The 17,345-nt window shown below is 36.9% G+C and overlaps 1 non-coding gene across 1 annotated transcript; it reads right to left on the bottom strand.

Moving 5' to 3' along the window:
• Window positions 1–15,583: 15,583 nt before the first annotated feature.
• LOC123649571 lies at window positions 15,584–15,712 on the bottom strand. Its single transcript, XR_006739071.1, has one exon. It is a non-coding gene; the product is annotated as a small nucleolar RNA SNORA25 (small nucleolar RNA).
• Window positions 15,713–17,345: the final 1,633 nt, after the last annotated feature.

Below are 17,345 nucleotides of genomic sequence, written 5' to 3'. Positions count from 1 at the left end.
GACTTTATATAAATGAAGGTTGAAAAGAAATGGCACTTTAGTTATTACACTTTCTGATGACTGTCCAAGGTCCCTCTAAACCCCATTCCTGCAAAGCATGTCATTGTAATCAGCCTCTTGATTTAATGCTCAGAGGCAGTAAACAAAATACAAAATAAAAACTATGACAAGCAGCTGGCTAGTACCATCTAGTGGTACAAAGAAACAATAACTTTTTTAAGACCTTTTCAAAAGGGGAAAGGGAAGACTGACACTATCCCTTCCTTTCTGGAGCTTTACCTTTCTCCACAGGAGCTGGACAGCAGCTCAAACCAGGGTACTTGTCAGAGAGGACACTGCCAGGAGATTAAGATGAGCTTCAGGGTCTGCTTATTTCAATGCCCTGGAACCAGTGCACACAAATCTGCACAAGGAGCCCATTTTCGGAGGGACTGGTGGGGGCTCCTAAAAAACCAGCTGCTTTGCTTACAAGCCTTGTCATTCAAAATCCAGGTTTTCGGTAACATTCTGGCCATGGCAATTGGTTTTAAAGACTTTGTTGTTTGTGGCACCTGCCTTTTTGTTTCACAGGCAGAATTTCAGAGCAGCAAATGCTTATGTCACATTTCTGCAAAGGTTTCTCACTGATGCAGCTGCATTGGACTCAGCAAATAATCGTAACTGCTGCAGTTTATTCAGTACCTACTGTGTACCAGGTACTGCGTAATCCATTTAGCTGCATTGGCTAATATAATTCCCCAAACCACTTTGAGGCAGGTATGGTCTCATTTACATATGAGGAAAGTGGGGCTCAGAGAACTCATGTGACTTGCCTAAGGTCACAAAGGTCATAGGGTGGGGTTAGGGGGAGTCACCCACACAGAAACGTACCTGCTAGCCAGTGTGAAGAATGTACTCACAGCTTCAGCATGGTCCCTATCCTCAGAAAGCTTTTGATATTTTTAGGAAGGTGGGACATGCACAAAAATAGAAATATACCATGAGGGCCTCTGTAAGATGGTTCTGTTTCTGGAGATTGCTGACAAGGCTACTGAGTCTGAGAGACAGGCTGAGACGTCGTCTCCCCTCCCCCATAAGAACACCATTATCCACATAGCCAAGACACCCAGAAACATTCTCAGTCTCCCCATCCCCATTAAGTGACCCTCATTCGAGTGTGTCTGGATCGATAACCAATGAGTTGGCATCCTCGTGGAGTAAGGAAATGCTGTAATTAGGAAGATGGATCTCCCATTCTGTAGGTTGTCTGTTTGCTCTGTTGATTATTTCCTTTGCTATGCAGAATGGGAGAAAATATTTTCAAACTGTACACCCGATAAAGGGGTAATATCCAGAATCTACAAAGAATTCAAACAAATCAGCAAGAAAAAAACAAACAACCCCATTAAAAAGTGGGCAAAAGACATGAACAGAAGCTTTTCAAGAGAAGATAGACAGATGGCCAATAAACATATGAAAAAATGCTCACTATCGCCAATCATCAGGGAAATGCAAATTCAAACCACAAAGTACCACTGTTAGGATGGGGATGGAGAGGAAGAGCTGATGGGGCAGACAGTGTAAAAGAACCACATGGTCACTGGACCCCTGCTGTCTGAGAGATGAGGAAGGAAGATGACTGGTGAGAGGAAGAAAATGGTGTGTGTGTGTGTACATTCACTTCTGAGTGTGTGAGTGTGAGGGTGCGGGTGTGGGAATGTGTGTGCATGAGTGTGTGTGAGCATCAGCGTGTAAGAGCATGTGAGTGTGAATATGAATGTGTGTGAACATGGGTGAGTGTGTGTGTGTAGGTCTATCTGGAGAATGTTGTGCATGGTCTCTGAGTTGTTTATAAAAATAGGAAACAGCTTCTCTTCTCTTACCTATCCATATGTGTTTATCAGATTGAGCTCTCCAAAGAGGAGAGTTTAAATAAAACTAAAACAAAAAGCACCTCTTTATTGGATGTGTGGATAGAGAAAATATTTGGACCCAACATCCCATTGGCCCTAATGTGTCCCTCTGACTCCAGGGTAGAATGGTCTCAATTCAAGGCATCTCCCCTCTGGACTGAAGGAGTTGGTGGTGGACATGTTGTGAATGACCCACCCTGAAAATAACTTGAATGTCAGAGGGACAGAAATACAGCTAAAGGGCAAGGAGAAGATATGCCAGCTCCCACAGTTTCACTTTGTGACGCACACATGCAAACACACGCATTCAAACACAAGCACACAAACACACATGTACACATAGACACATGCAAACATAAACACACATGTACACATTCGAACACACACAAACGCATGCATACCCATGCAAACAGACACATAAGCACGCATGTATACCCATGCAAACACAAATACACAAACATTCATACACACATACAAGCAGTGCTTACTCCAGGGGTATTACAGCAGCAGCCACAGCAAGAGGTGTTTATTTCTTGCTTGATATAAACTTAAAACCTGGGCAGGGAAAAACGTGTGCAAGTATTACATTAGCTCAAGTTTTAAAATCTTGCTCTGGGGTGCAAAATCTAGTAGTCCAAGGAACTGAAACTATTTCATGGCCAGGTCTTTCTGACCACTATAGAGCAATTAATTTACTCAGACCCATACATTCTGTATTAACTGTAGCTTTCATTCCCGCTTTCCCAAGGTGAGATGACACAAAACTATCCTTTAGAAAACTCTTCAGACAAGGAATAAAATGATGCATTCACTGTTGTGCATGTCAAGTTTGAGGTGATAGTGGCATATCCTTGAAATGATATCCAAGGAGCAGGTTGGAGTGGAGTTTGGGTGAGAACCATAGCCAGGAATATAAACGTGGAAGTGAGCCACATAGGAGAACATTTTTATTAGTAATTGGAAGAACTCAGACATATTTCAGAGAAACATCGCCACCGGGGATGTCAGTTCATATTATTAGGTAAATATCACTCCAAGAATGTCAGCATTTAATGAAGACCCCCCCCCGAATGTACTTTTATTAAATTTTAAGTGATATGCTCAAGGGGCTCTGAATTTGTTGATCTAAGTTTATTTTTTTAGTCACATGAAGATAGGTTTTCCCTCATTTGTGAACCACTCCCCTAGAGAAAGGCTATGCTGATATGACCTCAACTACCAAATCATAATTAATTTGGGGCTTGCAGTAGGCCCAGCAAGTGATATAAATTGCGCTGAAATTGAATTATGAGAAGAAATCAAGTATAGGCAAGTGAGGAGAGAGGGGAAGATTGAGGCAGAAGAAAGAGAAATTTATTATTTTGCCATGGCAGATTTCATCACGCTGTGAAGATATAACCTAATTTGGAATCATTATCAGTTATATGAATCCCTTTTGAACTCTCAGATTCTAGAGGTAAGTTTTTGCAGTAGTGAATCAGTTATTATTAGTATATATGCCTGTTAGGTGAGTTTTTCTTTTTTCCTCAGTTATCACTTAGAAAAAAGGGAGTTTGATAATTCATATAAAGACATATTTGAGAAAGACATATTTGCCTAAAAATACGGAAAGCAATTGAAATTTTTTGAGGTCAGCTAACAGAATTATTTTTTTTTTAAAAGGACAGAATTTCAAAACAGCTTAAATTATTTAAACACAAATTAAATTATAGCACTTTAGTTGCTGTAGTTCATGTGTGTATGACCACATAATTTCAAATGTTGTATGTAAGGAAGGCTTAAAATTTTAAAGATCACTTTTAAGAGCAATATAGTAAATGATTATGTTATAGAGATTGCAAATAAATACTTATAGTACAAATGAAAAAAATCAATTTTCTAAAAAAAAATACACAAATGGGCAAAGGAGAGTGCAGACTGATGCCTGGACCTCTTATAATATCTTGGGTTTCATCTTAAAAGTTCATGTAGCTTTTACATTCTATTGCATAAGTGGATATATCATTTTTTAAAATAGCACCATTTTGGCCGGGCGCGGTGGCTCACGCCTGTAATCCTAGCACTCTGGGAGGCCGAGGTGGGTGGATCGCTCGAGGTCAGGAGTTCGAGACCAGCCTGAGTGAGACCCCATCTCTACTAAAAATAGAAAGAAATTATCTGGCCAACTAAAAATATATATAGCAAAAAAAAATTAGCCGGGCATGGTGGCACATGCCTGTAGTCCCAGCTACTCGGGAGGCTGAGGCAGTAGGATCGCTTAAGCCCAGGAGTGTGAGGTTGCTGTAAGCTAGGCTGACGCCACGGCACTCACTCTAGCCTGGGCAACAAAGTGAGACTCTGTCTCAAAAAAAAAAAAAAAATAAAAATAAAAAATAAAATAGCACCATTTTAATCCATTTCTTCCTCTGTGTCATGGTGTGGGCCCATGTGCACCCCAGTGGTGATCATACTCCCTGTTGAAAGCATGGCATAGGCCTGGGCTTTGGAATCAGAAAGATACAGTGGCCTTTCTGCCTATCACAATATGACCTTGGGCTAGTAATGCAAACACTCTAAAGTGTAATAAACGTTGGCTCCTTCGATTGCACCAGGCCACCCTCAGAGACAGAGCAGCTTGGACTAGCTCATCCTAGGATTTGGACTTCCCACTCTTAGGACTGGAGTGGCTTAGAGTCCAAGCCCACAGTGGCTCTTACAGAGATTTAGCACAGAGGTCACCTATCATGTGCCTGGGGTTAGGCCTGCTGTAATCTACATCTTACTTCTTGGATGGGGTCGTTGGGACTTGGAAGTGGAGCAGCCTGAACAGATGACTTACTTTCTAGAAAAGTGACTGCCAAGAGCAAAGTCACCCTTGTCTTTTGTGAACTCCCCCTTCCTCTCCTCTCATTCTGTCTCCAAGTCTCCTCAGTCATTGATCCTTCCTTTCATTGAGACTCTCAAAGACAACAAAGGCCTGTTAATTGTCAGATCCAATCATTTCTTCTTAATCCTCATGCGATTTAATCTTTATTGTCCCATTTGATGCTATGGGCTTTTCAGCTTTGAAACGTTTCCACCTTTGTTTCTGCATAACTTCTCTAATAGGTTAGGTCGCCTCCTTCCTCCCTCCTCACTTTTCAATGGCTTGTTCCATTCAGCTTTCTAATACCTTTGCTTTGTCCTCAGCCTTTTGTGTTTGGACTCTCACTGTCCTTGGTGTATTTGCCTGAGATCGTCTCTTCCTATGTATTTAATTAACATTCTCGAGTTTTCCTCCAATTCATCCTCCACACAGTAGAGTGATCTGATTTTAAAGTAGCTTCCTGAGTTGCTGGAGCACAAGTGTGTCAGAGAATGATGGGGGTATGACTTGTGAGAGGTAGGCAGGAATGGAATACCCATGTTAATGGGTCACTCTCAGTCGGATAGTTATTCTAGTATAAAAAAGAACCTCACAATCTCATTGGCTTAATACAAGAAGAACTCAAACTTGGTCACACCAAACAACTGCCACAAGTAACTCGAGTGCTCTGATTTGTGCTGTCCTCACTCTGGGGACCCAGTCTGCTGAAGTATCTTTTATCCAAAACATTGCTTGTTGCCAAACTAGACAGAAAGAGAGAAAACAGAATTGCATGTTGGCTTTCAAAATTTCTGCCTAGAAATCACTTGTATCACTTTTGAAGAAATTTCATCTGCTAAAGCAAGTCATCTGGCCACATCCAATTTCAAGAGGGCAGGGCATGGCTCTCCTACCCTGTGACTAGAGAAGTGCTAGAAATATTTGGTGGACAGCCCTGATGACTACCCAGTTTTGTCATACAACACACAGTTAATTCAGTTTCATTCTGGCATGCAAAAAATACTCCTTCCCTGAGGGATTACAGCCCAAAAGTTTAACCAAGTCACTGCATCCTACTCCCAGCAGAGGATCTCTGAGTGATGCCTTTGATCACATTGGTCCTGATATGTATCGTATTGTTACAGAGACCTGCAGGTAAGTCGTCTGTTCCTCTGCACACCTGCCATACAACAGTATAACAAGGTCAAGAGAACCATAGTAGACACTCGGATGGAGGAAGAATGGAAGATGTGCATTCAGCATTGGTACACAGCAGTCCCCCTGGGTAGGTGTTACAATGGCTCTATACTCTGGGAACTGAGACTGCTATACAGCCGTCTCTCAGTATCCATGGGGGACTGGTTTCAGGGTCCCCCATGGATACCAAAAATCAATGGATGCCCAAGTCCCTGATATAAAATGGCTTAGTATTTGCACATCCTCCCATGTGGTTGTTAAACTTTATTGGGTTTTTTAAAATCTGTATTTTTTAATTGTTTATTGTTATTATTTGTTCTTAATTTTTTTCTGAATACTTTTGATCCAAAGTTGGTTGAACCTGGAGAACTTGTAGATACAGAGGGTTGACTGTACATGATTAGGCCCCAGAGTCTGTTCCCTGGGAAGGGCTCCTCAGTCCATTGTGGTAAAGGGAACAATTAAACACGAAGACATACAATCCTAAATATATATGGGCCCAACACAGGAGCTCTCAGATACATAAAGTGAATTTTACTAGAGCTAAGCAAAGAAATAAATAGCACTGTCTCAATTGCCAGGGACCTCAACATCCCACTGTCAGAGTTTGACAAGTCATTAAAGCAGAAAATAAAGAAAGGACGTAAACAAGTGGAAAACCATACCATGCTCATGGGTCGGCAGAATCAACATTGTTAAAATGTCTATACTGCCCAAAGTGATCTACAGATTCAATGCAATCCCTATTAAAATACCAACATCATTTTTTGCAGATCTATAAAAAATAATTCTACGCTTCTTATGGAACCAGAGAAGACCCCGTATAGCAAAAGCAACCTTAAGCAAAAAGAACAAATTGAGTGCATCAATTTACCAGACTTCAAGCTATACTACAAGGGTATAGTAACCAAAACAGCATGGTACTGGCACAAGAACAGAGACCAATGGAACAGAACTGAGAACCCAGATATAAAACCATCCTCTTGTAGCCATCTGATCTTTGACAAACCAGACAAAAACATACACTGGGGAAAAGAATCCTTATTCAATAAATGGTGCTGGGAAAATTGGATAGCCCGTGTAGAAGACTGAAACAGGATCCGTACCTTTCACCTCTCAGAGAAAACAACTCATGATGGGTAACAGACTTAAACTACCTAAGGCATGAAATTATAAGAATTCTAGAAGAAAATGTGGGAAAAACTCTTATATACATCAGTCTAGGCAAAGAATTTATGAAGAAGACCCCAAAGGCAATACAGCAACAACAAAAATAAATAAATAGGACCTGATCAAATGAAAAAGCTTCTGCTTTTCATAGTTAGGAAGTGATAGTTAAGGAAACTATCATGACAACAAATAGAGAACCTACAGAATGGGAGAAAATACTCTCCCATGCTACACATCTGATGAAGGGCTGATAACTAGAATCTATATAGAAGTCAGTCAAATGAATAAGAAAAAATCAAACAACCCCATTAAAAAGTGGGCAAAAGACATGAGCAGAAACTTTTCAAAAGAAGACAGACTAATGGCAGCTAATTTCTGTAAAGCCAGAGAGAAAAGCTGTTGCTCCAGTCATCTAAGACACATTCTTATATAAGGTATCATAGTCATGGGAGTGACTGCACCATCACCTTTTCCATATCTATCCTATTTTTTAGAAGTTACAGGTTTTTCCCACATTCAAGGGGAGGGGATTGTACAAGGCCATGATTCATTAGGGGTAATCTTAGAATTCTGCATATTGTAATTTCTTTTTCTCCTTCAAGTCTGTTCATTTTCCTTTGCAGATACATATGACAGAAAAATTTTCCCATTCATTATGACTCAAACCAGCACTTCTTTGCTCAAATTTTTTCTTAGATCTTAATTTCTGTCAGAACAGTCTCCATATTGCATTGGTACAATAAAACTTTCCACATCCCCTTAAAGACGAAGCATCGTCACTGTTAATATTCTGATGTAAATTCACAGTACCATTCCATATGTGGCATGTAAAAATCATAACTGTAATTTTAAACAAATCAGGTTCAGCTGCAATCCTGTTTTATAATTTGTCTTTATTTAACAACATACATAAACATTCCAATGCCATTAAATATCCTTTCATAGCATAATTGGTAATTACTGTGCAGTATTGTATCATCCAGATAGCACATAATTTAATTGGTTTACTGTTGTTGGACATTTATATTATTTCCAGTATTTTTCTATTGTGAAAGTTCTTTAATAAACTCTCCCATAGTTATTTTTGCCCCTAATCCTAATTATTTTTGGTAGGATAAATTCCTAGAAGTAAATTTTTGTGCATCAAAGAATATATACATTAAAAAATATATTTGAGTTACCAAGCTGCACTCCAGAAATTTACAGTTTAGCCAGAGGTGTATAAGGTAGCCCAACATGGAGAAGTGTGTGTGTGTGTGTGTGTGTGTGTGTGTGTGTGTGTGTGTATTTTCTATTACTTTTCCAGCATATTGGTATTTTTGGAGTTACATGAGTAATCATGTTCTTTTAAACAGATAAGAAATTTCAGAAGTCTCGAATGCTGAATTAATCTACTCTTTGCTTTTCTAATTTGCTGTAAATCCCTCCAAACCATCCTTATTAAATGTGTCTGTGTCTTTTCTAATTTAATAGTTGAAAAATGGCACCTCATTGTTGCTTTAATTTGGATTCCTGGACTTAAAACGAGTGAGATTAAACATTTCTTTTTTGGCCTTGGTAAATTTGCATTTTTCTTTTCTTAGTTTTTGGTTCATTTCTTTTTATTGGTTATTAACCATTATGGTGTCAAACATTCATCACCTGTAGATGATCCAATTTCAGTATTGTTCACAACCTTTACATTTTCATTTACTTCCCTTTGCTGCACAAAATCTCATTTTTGTACATTATTTCACAGCACAAATAACTTGAGTTTGAGGAATAAAACCTTTTAATGTAGAGCAAAGATCATTCCTAAAATATCTTTTGATTATAAAATATTTCAGTTCTTACATGACAGCTCATTTATTTCAAATAAAACTCAGTATCACATAATTCCAATACACTGTGAAAGTATTTAAGATGCACCCAAAGTTACTGTCATAAAATATTGTCTATATTTGAAAAATTCATAAAAATGTGTTTAAAAGAAAATATCATTTTTGTACTTTTATATTATTTCTTTTCTTGTATAGTTTATGCCTCTATTATGTTCTTTTCACATAAATATACAATATTTGACTATAGCATTGAGCTTGAAGGAGTTCATATGCTTCCTAAAATTTCCCAGACACAACACTAGGAGTAATATGTGCCCTGAGAAGACAGCATATTTCCTATTAGCGTAGCAACAAAGCTCATGTAAGAAGGCATGCTGCATTTTCAGAGGGTGGATTTCCCTTTTGGTTCTTTGATTTATAAAACTCCAAAGTGCTTCTGTGAAGAGCATCAGATTCAGAGAAAGAGATGAAAGGTAACAGGCAGAGCTTAGTGGAGTCAGTTTTCAAAGCAGTTGTTGTGCTTTTCCCTTTTCCTAGAAATGGGTTATAGAATCTAATTTCCAATTTTATAAATCTGTGCTGAAGACAAGGAAATTAAGGGGTAGTCTGTTCCTTATTGATCATGCTATATCTTCCTTTAGCTGCATCAATCTGCACCAGGGTTTTCTTTCATTCTCTAGTTTTGTGTATTGCGTGCTAGATTCTCTCAGCACTCAACATACCTTCTTTTTTTTTTTTTTTTAAATAGTAGGGCTGCTGTTTACTAATAAGAAATTTCCTTCAAATGTGCAAATGATAGGAGAGCTTAGTATCAGTGAGGAGATATTCAAATTCGGTACAGAGAGAAATGGGATCACAGACCTCAGCAATGAAAACACCCAAGAAGAAAGGTTGAGAGAACAAATTGTATTCAGCTGTGGAAATTAAGAAATCTTTTGAGCACAGCAAACGAGGAGAATATCATGAATGGGAGGATGCAACTGGAATTTCAAATAGATCTGGTAAATGTAGCACGCCGGTAGAAAGGACTATGAGATTATTTTCAGGACTTGTCTGTATGCCCATAACATATTTTCATAATGAAAATAAAACGCTTTTAAAAATGTGTGTAGAAAAAAGAGAAAGAAAATGTTGATGCTGATGTGCCCCCAACAGCAATCCTCAGTTGTGTGATAGAGCGTCTTCTCGGCCATCACCTCCTTGGTAGTGCTCACTGCCGTTGTCCTCGTTTCCCTTTCAGCAAGGCCATGCCCCCTTCTCTCACAACCACAGCATTTCTTAGAAGTCACACTGGAGAATGATGTCCGAGTAACTACAGCTAAGAAAATTAATTATAACCTACTGAAAACCTAGTGGAAATTGGGCCAACCCTAAGAAAATCATCACCCCAGAGGAGGTAAAGTAAGTGTAGTTAAAAAGCAGATTTAAATCAAAGACAGGGATCAAAAACTCTACTTCCTTGGACTGCATGGCCCACCTGCAGCCTGTGTATGAAGCAGAAAAGTGACCCCTTTCACTCAGCATGTGGGTATTAGGTTCGTCTCTGTGAATGTTCCCAGGTCCTCCAATTCCCAGTGCCAAGAATGAGCACTGGTACCAAGTCCAGCCCATGACGGACTGATCACCAACATAGCAATTTTATATAAACAGTTTATTACATAAAGGAAAGAATGAAAGTAAAGAAGGAAGCCACACAAAGTAAAAATATGTTCCAGAGGGAGGGGAATGAGTCAGTCTCCACTAGTGGAGAAAGACACTGATACCTAAGCACACACTGCTTTTTATGAACTCACTAGTACCGCCTTTCCCCTGGCAGGATTGGTTGTCATTTCCTGCCTTTGAGGGTAAGTGACAGGTTGGTGTTATACAATAGGTTACATAACAGGTGGTTTATGTAACGGTTTCTCTTTCTGCACATGCGTCTTCCCCAGAATCCTTCACAAGGCTCCACCATGTTATGCTAATTAGATGGTAATGAGCTCTAGGTCAGTTAAAGGTTGCTAGGAACTTTTTACCATGTATGTTACCGCCAGGGAACAGTTCCTAGCTGCAATTTGGTTCCTGCTCTCAGCCCTTAGCTACTTCCTTGCTACCTGTTTACCCTGCACCAGACCTAACATGGGTGCTCTTCCCTTGTCCTGTAGACCCTCCAGGTCTCTACCAGCAATGGGGTGACTAATCTTATGGGCAATGTTCATTTGAATATTTAACACATTGTATTTAGGAAAAATAAGTCTGTTTTCTTAATGGATATACTTTGGACTTAATATTGAAATGTTTTAAAAATGTACTGCTGTATGTCATTTGTTCCCTACCTAAAAAATCTTAGCCTACCCAAACAAAGGTGGTGAAGATTTTCTCCTATTTACTTATACAAGTTTCACAGCTTTAGCTTTTATGGTTAGGTCTGTAATCTGTACTGAGTTAATTTTTATGTATGGTGTGAAATAAAAATATGATATTATTTTTTCCCAAATGGATATTCATTTGTTTTACTATCATTTGTTGAAAAGTCTATTTCCCATCTCCCCTGACTCCCGTGGAATTACCTTTATACCATTGATAAAAATCTATTCACCCTGTTGCAAGCTCCATTGCTCATTATTAGAATTACAAGTGGTTTCAAATGCTTCTAATTTATTCAGCTTTACTTTGGTATCATTTCTGCTAAAATAATATTTTGCATGTTTGAAACTGTGAAATGTTGGCAAATATAGAATCCATGTTACCTTAAAAAATTATTTATCATAAATATGTGGATTTATTTCTGGACTTAATTTTGTTTCATCAATATATATTAATATGTTCAATCTTATTCCATCACTACTAATAATGTCTGCTATTTGAATGACACTATTAAAAAAATGAAAGGGCAAGGAACAGACTGGGAGAAAACATTCATGATACATACATGTAATAAAGGACATGTATACTAAATGCTTAAACAGCTCTCATAACTCAGTAATAAGAAAATAACCCGATAAAAATAAGTAAAGGATTTTAACAAAATTACAACAAAATATACAAATAATTAATAAGCACATAAAAAGATACTCAACATCATTAGTTATTAGAGAAATGTAAATGAGCACCAGAATGAGATACCACTGCACATCCAGTAGAATGATTGCAATTACAAAGCTTGATAATATCAAGTGTTGGCAAGGATGCATATTAGTTTTGAATACTGATGTTCATTAAATTTATCCTTAATGAACACAAAAGGTGTTCTGCATTAGATCAAAGACAGATTAGTTTTGTTATTTACATAGTAATAAGTACAGCAGTCCTCACTACCCCATTGATTACCCCTGTGGCAATGTTTTGAAAGCCAGGTAAAAAATTCCTCTACCTAGTGGTTTCATATTCCATTGGCAGGAGATGGAGACAAATGGGCTTTCTCTGCCTTTTCAACATTCTCTTGTGAACACCTATCTTTGAAAGCTTCATAAACCCCAGGACACTATAAATCTTTGCTTTAATTAACTGATTAGTTACAATAAATATGAAGAGGGGATGTAAGAACTTTTATATAATAAATTATGATGCTTCAACCTATTAAATATAAATTTATGAGATTTGAGCTTGGCAACTATGTTGCCCAGTGTTTACCTGAAAAAATACAAGTAGTCTCCAGCTTACACTGGTTCAACTTTACTTGTTCAATGGTGTGAAAGTGATATACATTCCATAGAAACTGAATTTGAGTACCCACACAACCATTCTCTTTTTCACTTTCACTACAGTATTCAACAAATTACATATGATTTTCAATACTTTGTTATAAAATAGGAGTTGTGTGATTTTGTCCAATTGTATGCTAATGTAAGTGTTCTGTGCGTGTGTTAAGGTAGGCTAGGCTAAACTATGATGTTTGGTAGCTTAGGTGTATTAAATGCATTTTTGACTCACGATATTTTCAAGTTACCATGGATTTATTAGGATGTAATCCTATTGTAAGTTGAGTAAAATCTATACTTAGTTATGCTAACAAGTTTGTATATCATAGAAAATTAGTGATTGAACCCAGTGTTATGATCATGACTCAATGAATCTTAATGCTAGACACTTACCAGGATTTTAGCCTTTTACACTATTGCTTCAAGGATGTTCTTTTAGTGTCATTTGATTTTAACAAATAGTGCTAGGACAAATGGATATTTACATGGAAAAGACTTATGTTGGAACCTTGTTTCACACCATATGCAAAAATTAACTTAAAGTAAGAGTTTAATGGAGTCCTGAGGCTCAATTTTAAACAATGTGGCACAGCTGTGGACTGCTGAGAACCAGCAGCAGCCAACAAATGAGGCATCTGTGAAGATGAAGGATCTCCCTTTGAACAAAAGCTTCAGGCCACGTTGAGTCTAAGTGGCCAACGCTCAGACACCTGTGGGCTTGGCAAACAGTGTATGCAGCTATAAATCAAAGCCCTCCTTTTCTGTGGACAAAGTGGGGAGAAACACTTTCTGTGTATTGGTCTTTTAAACTGTACATATACACATCACTGGTACCGCCTTTGAATCTGAGAGCAATACATTTTGGGACTCTTTGGACATTGTTTTGATGCCTTCAATATTTCTTATTTTACATAGGGTGTTACATTAATGCGTTCTTCAGATGTGTGAATATATATTTTAAAAAATAAGAGAATTTGGAAAAGGCCCAACATGACCTTTCTCTACAAGAAATTTGTATTAAGTATTCTTTTGTAAATAAAGAGATTTTTCTAATGATAAACAAATTGAGAAACTAGACACTTCTCTTTGAAAGGACACTTGTTTGAAAATTGTTCTAAGAATGATGAAAACAATTACTTGACAATTATAGATCAGGAAGAAATAATAGATTTTTAGGGCTCAGGTTAGCATTTTGAAAAGAGAATAAAATACATTTATATTCAAATTAGGTTCGAACATTTATTTTTATTTTCATTTCTACAAAGATTTCAGTTATATGGACTCTTTTATTGAAAAATAATTTGAGCTAACCAGAAAGTCAAGGTCATTGAGAAGATTAAGAGAGGTTATCTGTGCAGGTTAATATGTCCTATACCAAAATAATTACACAATCATTAGTCAGCCTTACTTTCCCACCTAGTAGCTGGCTTCTTTTTGAGGCAAGCACTCATCTTAGAATGATTGAATAAGTGAGAGGACAAATCCTTTAAAAATCCAATTTGCCTGATGATTTTAGAGGAGTGGATCCTGTTTTCCCTGCTGTTTTGTTTGCTCAACTTTCTCAACTACTAAATGAGAGTGGATTTAATGAAGAGAAGGCTTTTATTCATCGCTCCAGTGCCAAGTTCTTTGCCAAGGGAGAGGTCTTTCTCTTAGGGAGATGTACTGAGGCAACTATCCTGAGAATTTCAAACTTACTTCTCCGATTGTCAGCATTTCTCAAGAGAAGTTATCTTTCCATATTCTAGTGTTAACTTTTTCTATGATGAATTTTGCAAAGGCAAAGTGAATAAAAGAATCAGAGCACTTAATTATTCTTCAGGGAAAAAAAAAAGACCCAGTCATTTTCCTTTGAAAATTATCTCAGTTTTCAAATTAATTTTGGCAATGGGCACTCAGTCTCAAGCAAAAATTTTTAAATAAAGCTGGATGAAATTATTTTACTAGAAATGTAAAAATGGTCACTATTAGATTTATTTATTTTAAAAGCTAATTATTTGGCTGATAGCCTGTATACTAATTTGAAAAATATGTTTTATTTTTAACCAACACACATAATTTTAAAGACAAATAATACTATAGAATTTAGTATAAAAAGTATCAGCCCCTGGTCCTGCCCCTCCTTATGACAAATTCCCATTCCCTAGAGGCAACCACTTTCAACTTTTTAGTTCCTTCTAGTACTTTGCTGCATATATCAAAAGACTTGTTTTCTTGATTTTTTAGTTGTTTTAGATGTTATCCTTTAAGAGTCTTCTGTGGTTAGAAAGGATTTAGCTTTTTTACATGTACTTTCTTCCCGTTCCCCAAGTGCTCATATTCTCTTACAGTCACAATACAGCTGTATCCAAAATTCCATTAAATTATTTTATTAGTCACCCTTCGGCCACATGGAAAGAAGGAAAGAAAATATATTTCCTTTCTTATAAAACTTTTTGATTTTCCTGCAGTTGATAATTACTTCCTTTTTATTTTTGCTTTTTTAGAAAATTCCCTAGAGATTATCTTTGCGAGAAATGTAACTCTTCCCTCAGTAGTTTCAAAGCAATAGGCAACATAGCTCTTACTTGTGTGTATGTGTATATTTGTTTTTTTGACTCTTTTTTCATAGAGATATAACTCCTGGAGCCTTCTGTTCTTCTGCACCAATTTGTGATGGACATTCCTTAGGCTAACTACAGGCCATCATCACTGAACTTCTTTCTTCTGTGTTAGACTTCTGGTATCCTAAAACTCATTTTCCTGCTTTCTTGCATTCCCTTATTTTCATGAGGGAAGTATGGGAGTTATCCTCCCATAACCCTATAAAGTAAGGTACCTAAAAGGTAAACATTTTGAAATATTGTCTGAAAATATTTTAACTTTACCTATATACCCTGTTGATTGATAGTTTGCCCATGTATACCATTCTATGTTGGAGCTAATTTTTTGTTACTTTAAAACATTTATTTTTCACATCACCAATCATGAATTATTATATCATGATTATGAGTGACTATGTCTTATATCTTCGTAGGATAACATGACATTTTTGAGTGACTGTGGTATCCTATGGAGAACTTCAATCTTTGGTCACAGTGTTAAGAGCTCTTGGTTTCGTAGACTCACAGGCCCTCTATGAAATGACTTATATGTTGGAAATAATTTTTTTCTCAGAATTTTGAAGGTCTTGTCCCACTGCCTTGTAATTTCCATTGTTGTTTGGGGATACTTCCTGATGTCATTTTTGTTTATGACTCTTTATATGTGATACATTATTTTTCTTTCTGGGAGATTTTAAATTTTCTTTTTGTTCTTTAGTTTTATGAAATTTCATGAAGACATGCCTTCTTAGAAAGGTAAGAATTTTTTATTTCATTATTCTGAGAACTTTCAATTTGGAAATTTGTGTTATTCAATTCTGAGGGATTTTCTTAAAATATTTATTAGTCATTCCCTCTCTGCTGTTTTCACTCTTTCATTCTGGCATTCCTAATTAGTCTAGTACTAGAAGTCTGGATCCTTTTTCCCTTATATTTTATATGTCTTTGTGAGTTTTTTATTCTCTCTGGGATATTCATTAAATTATAGATTTCCACTCTTCTATTGAAATTTTTATTTAAATTTTGGGCTATATTTTTATTTTCCAAGAACTCTTTGTTCTCTGAATAATTCTTTCCAAAAAGCATCCTTTCCTAAATGCATTTTTTTTCTCTTAAATCTGTGAGAATATTATAGTTTTAAGAAGATTTTTCCCTGCTCTATTTTCTGTCTTGGAATTCTCCTTTTTCTTTGTTTTTAATCCATTCTTTTATGTTAGACTTTTCCAGTGATCATATTTAAAACAGATGTAAAAATGCTTTGTTCACGGGTATGCCTTGTCTACTTCGGTGTAGGGTGATTGGTGGTGGCTCGGCTATTTTGTTGCAGGATCCCTCCTATTGTGTCTCTGTAGGTCCTTTCTCATGGGAAGATCAGTTTTCTGATTTATTGCTTAAGAAATATAAAAATCTACCTTTCTGGAAGGTAGATTTCTGGAAGCTGAGTGATGAAAGTTGCTGGATGCCTCACCATTCAGTATATCAAAGTTCATATAACTTCCCTGTTTTAAATACAGCCTTTTATCCTTGCCCTCAGCTGTATCTCTGGTAAGCAACCTCAGTACCTTTCAGGTTGAATTCTCCAGAGTAAACCTCTAGGCTTTGGCTGTATTGGGAAAGGGATATTTGCACCAGAGAAGGTCAATACTCCCTTTAAAAATTTAGCTATTCCTTCAAGCCATTCTTCTGTTTTCTGCCTCTGCCCCTACCCTTTTATAAGAACTTATTTCTGCCATTTCCAGAGCATTTCAAAGGTCTGTAAGGTAAATGTCAATTTGCTTCTGGTTAGCCTCCTCTACTCTATATTTAATTGGTAGTTTTCTCCAAATTGGAAGTCACTTACCAATCATATTCCATCTTCCAGTTTTCAGATTTTGTTTTTACCTCTTGTATGTTCTGTCTCTGTTCCTGTTGTCTTTGTGGGTTTTCTTTTTTATTTCTTTACTTTTATTTTAAATGTGATTTAAAAGGCAATGGAGGTAGACTGTGTGTTCAATCTTCCTGCTTAACTAGAAGCATGGGAAAATAGTGTACTTCTTGAAAAACCTAAGAATTTTGGGAATTCTCTTGATTGGCAATGTGGAGGTAGCCTCATGCCTCCAAGTAGGATAATATTTTATCAAGTTGGATATTAAAGCAATTCTACAAAAAAGATTTATTTTTAAAAAAGTAATTTTCACATC

The sequence above is a fragment of the Lemur catta genome, chromosome 13 (genome assembly GCF_020740605.2).
Source record: "Lemur catta isolate mLemCat1 chromosome 13, mLemCat1.pri, whole genome shotgun sequence".
Classification (NCBI taxonomy): domain Eukaryota; kingdom Metazoa; phylum Chordata; class Mammalia; order Primates; family Lemuridae; genus Lemur; species Lemur catta.
Note: the sequence above shows the minus strand (reverse complement) of the source record. Positions and strands in the feature narration are given on the sequence as shown.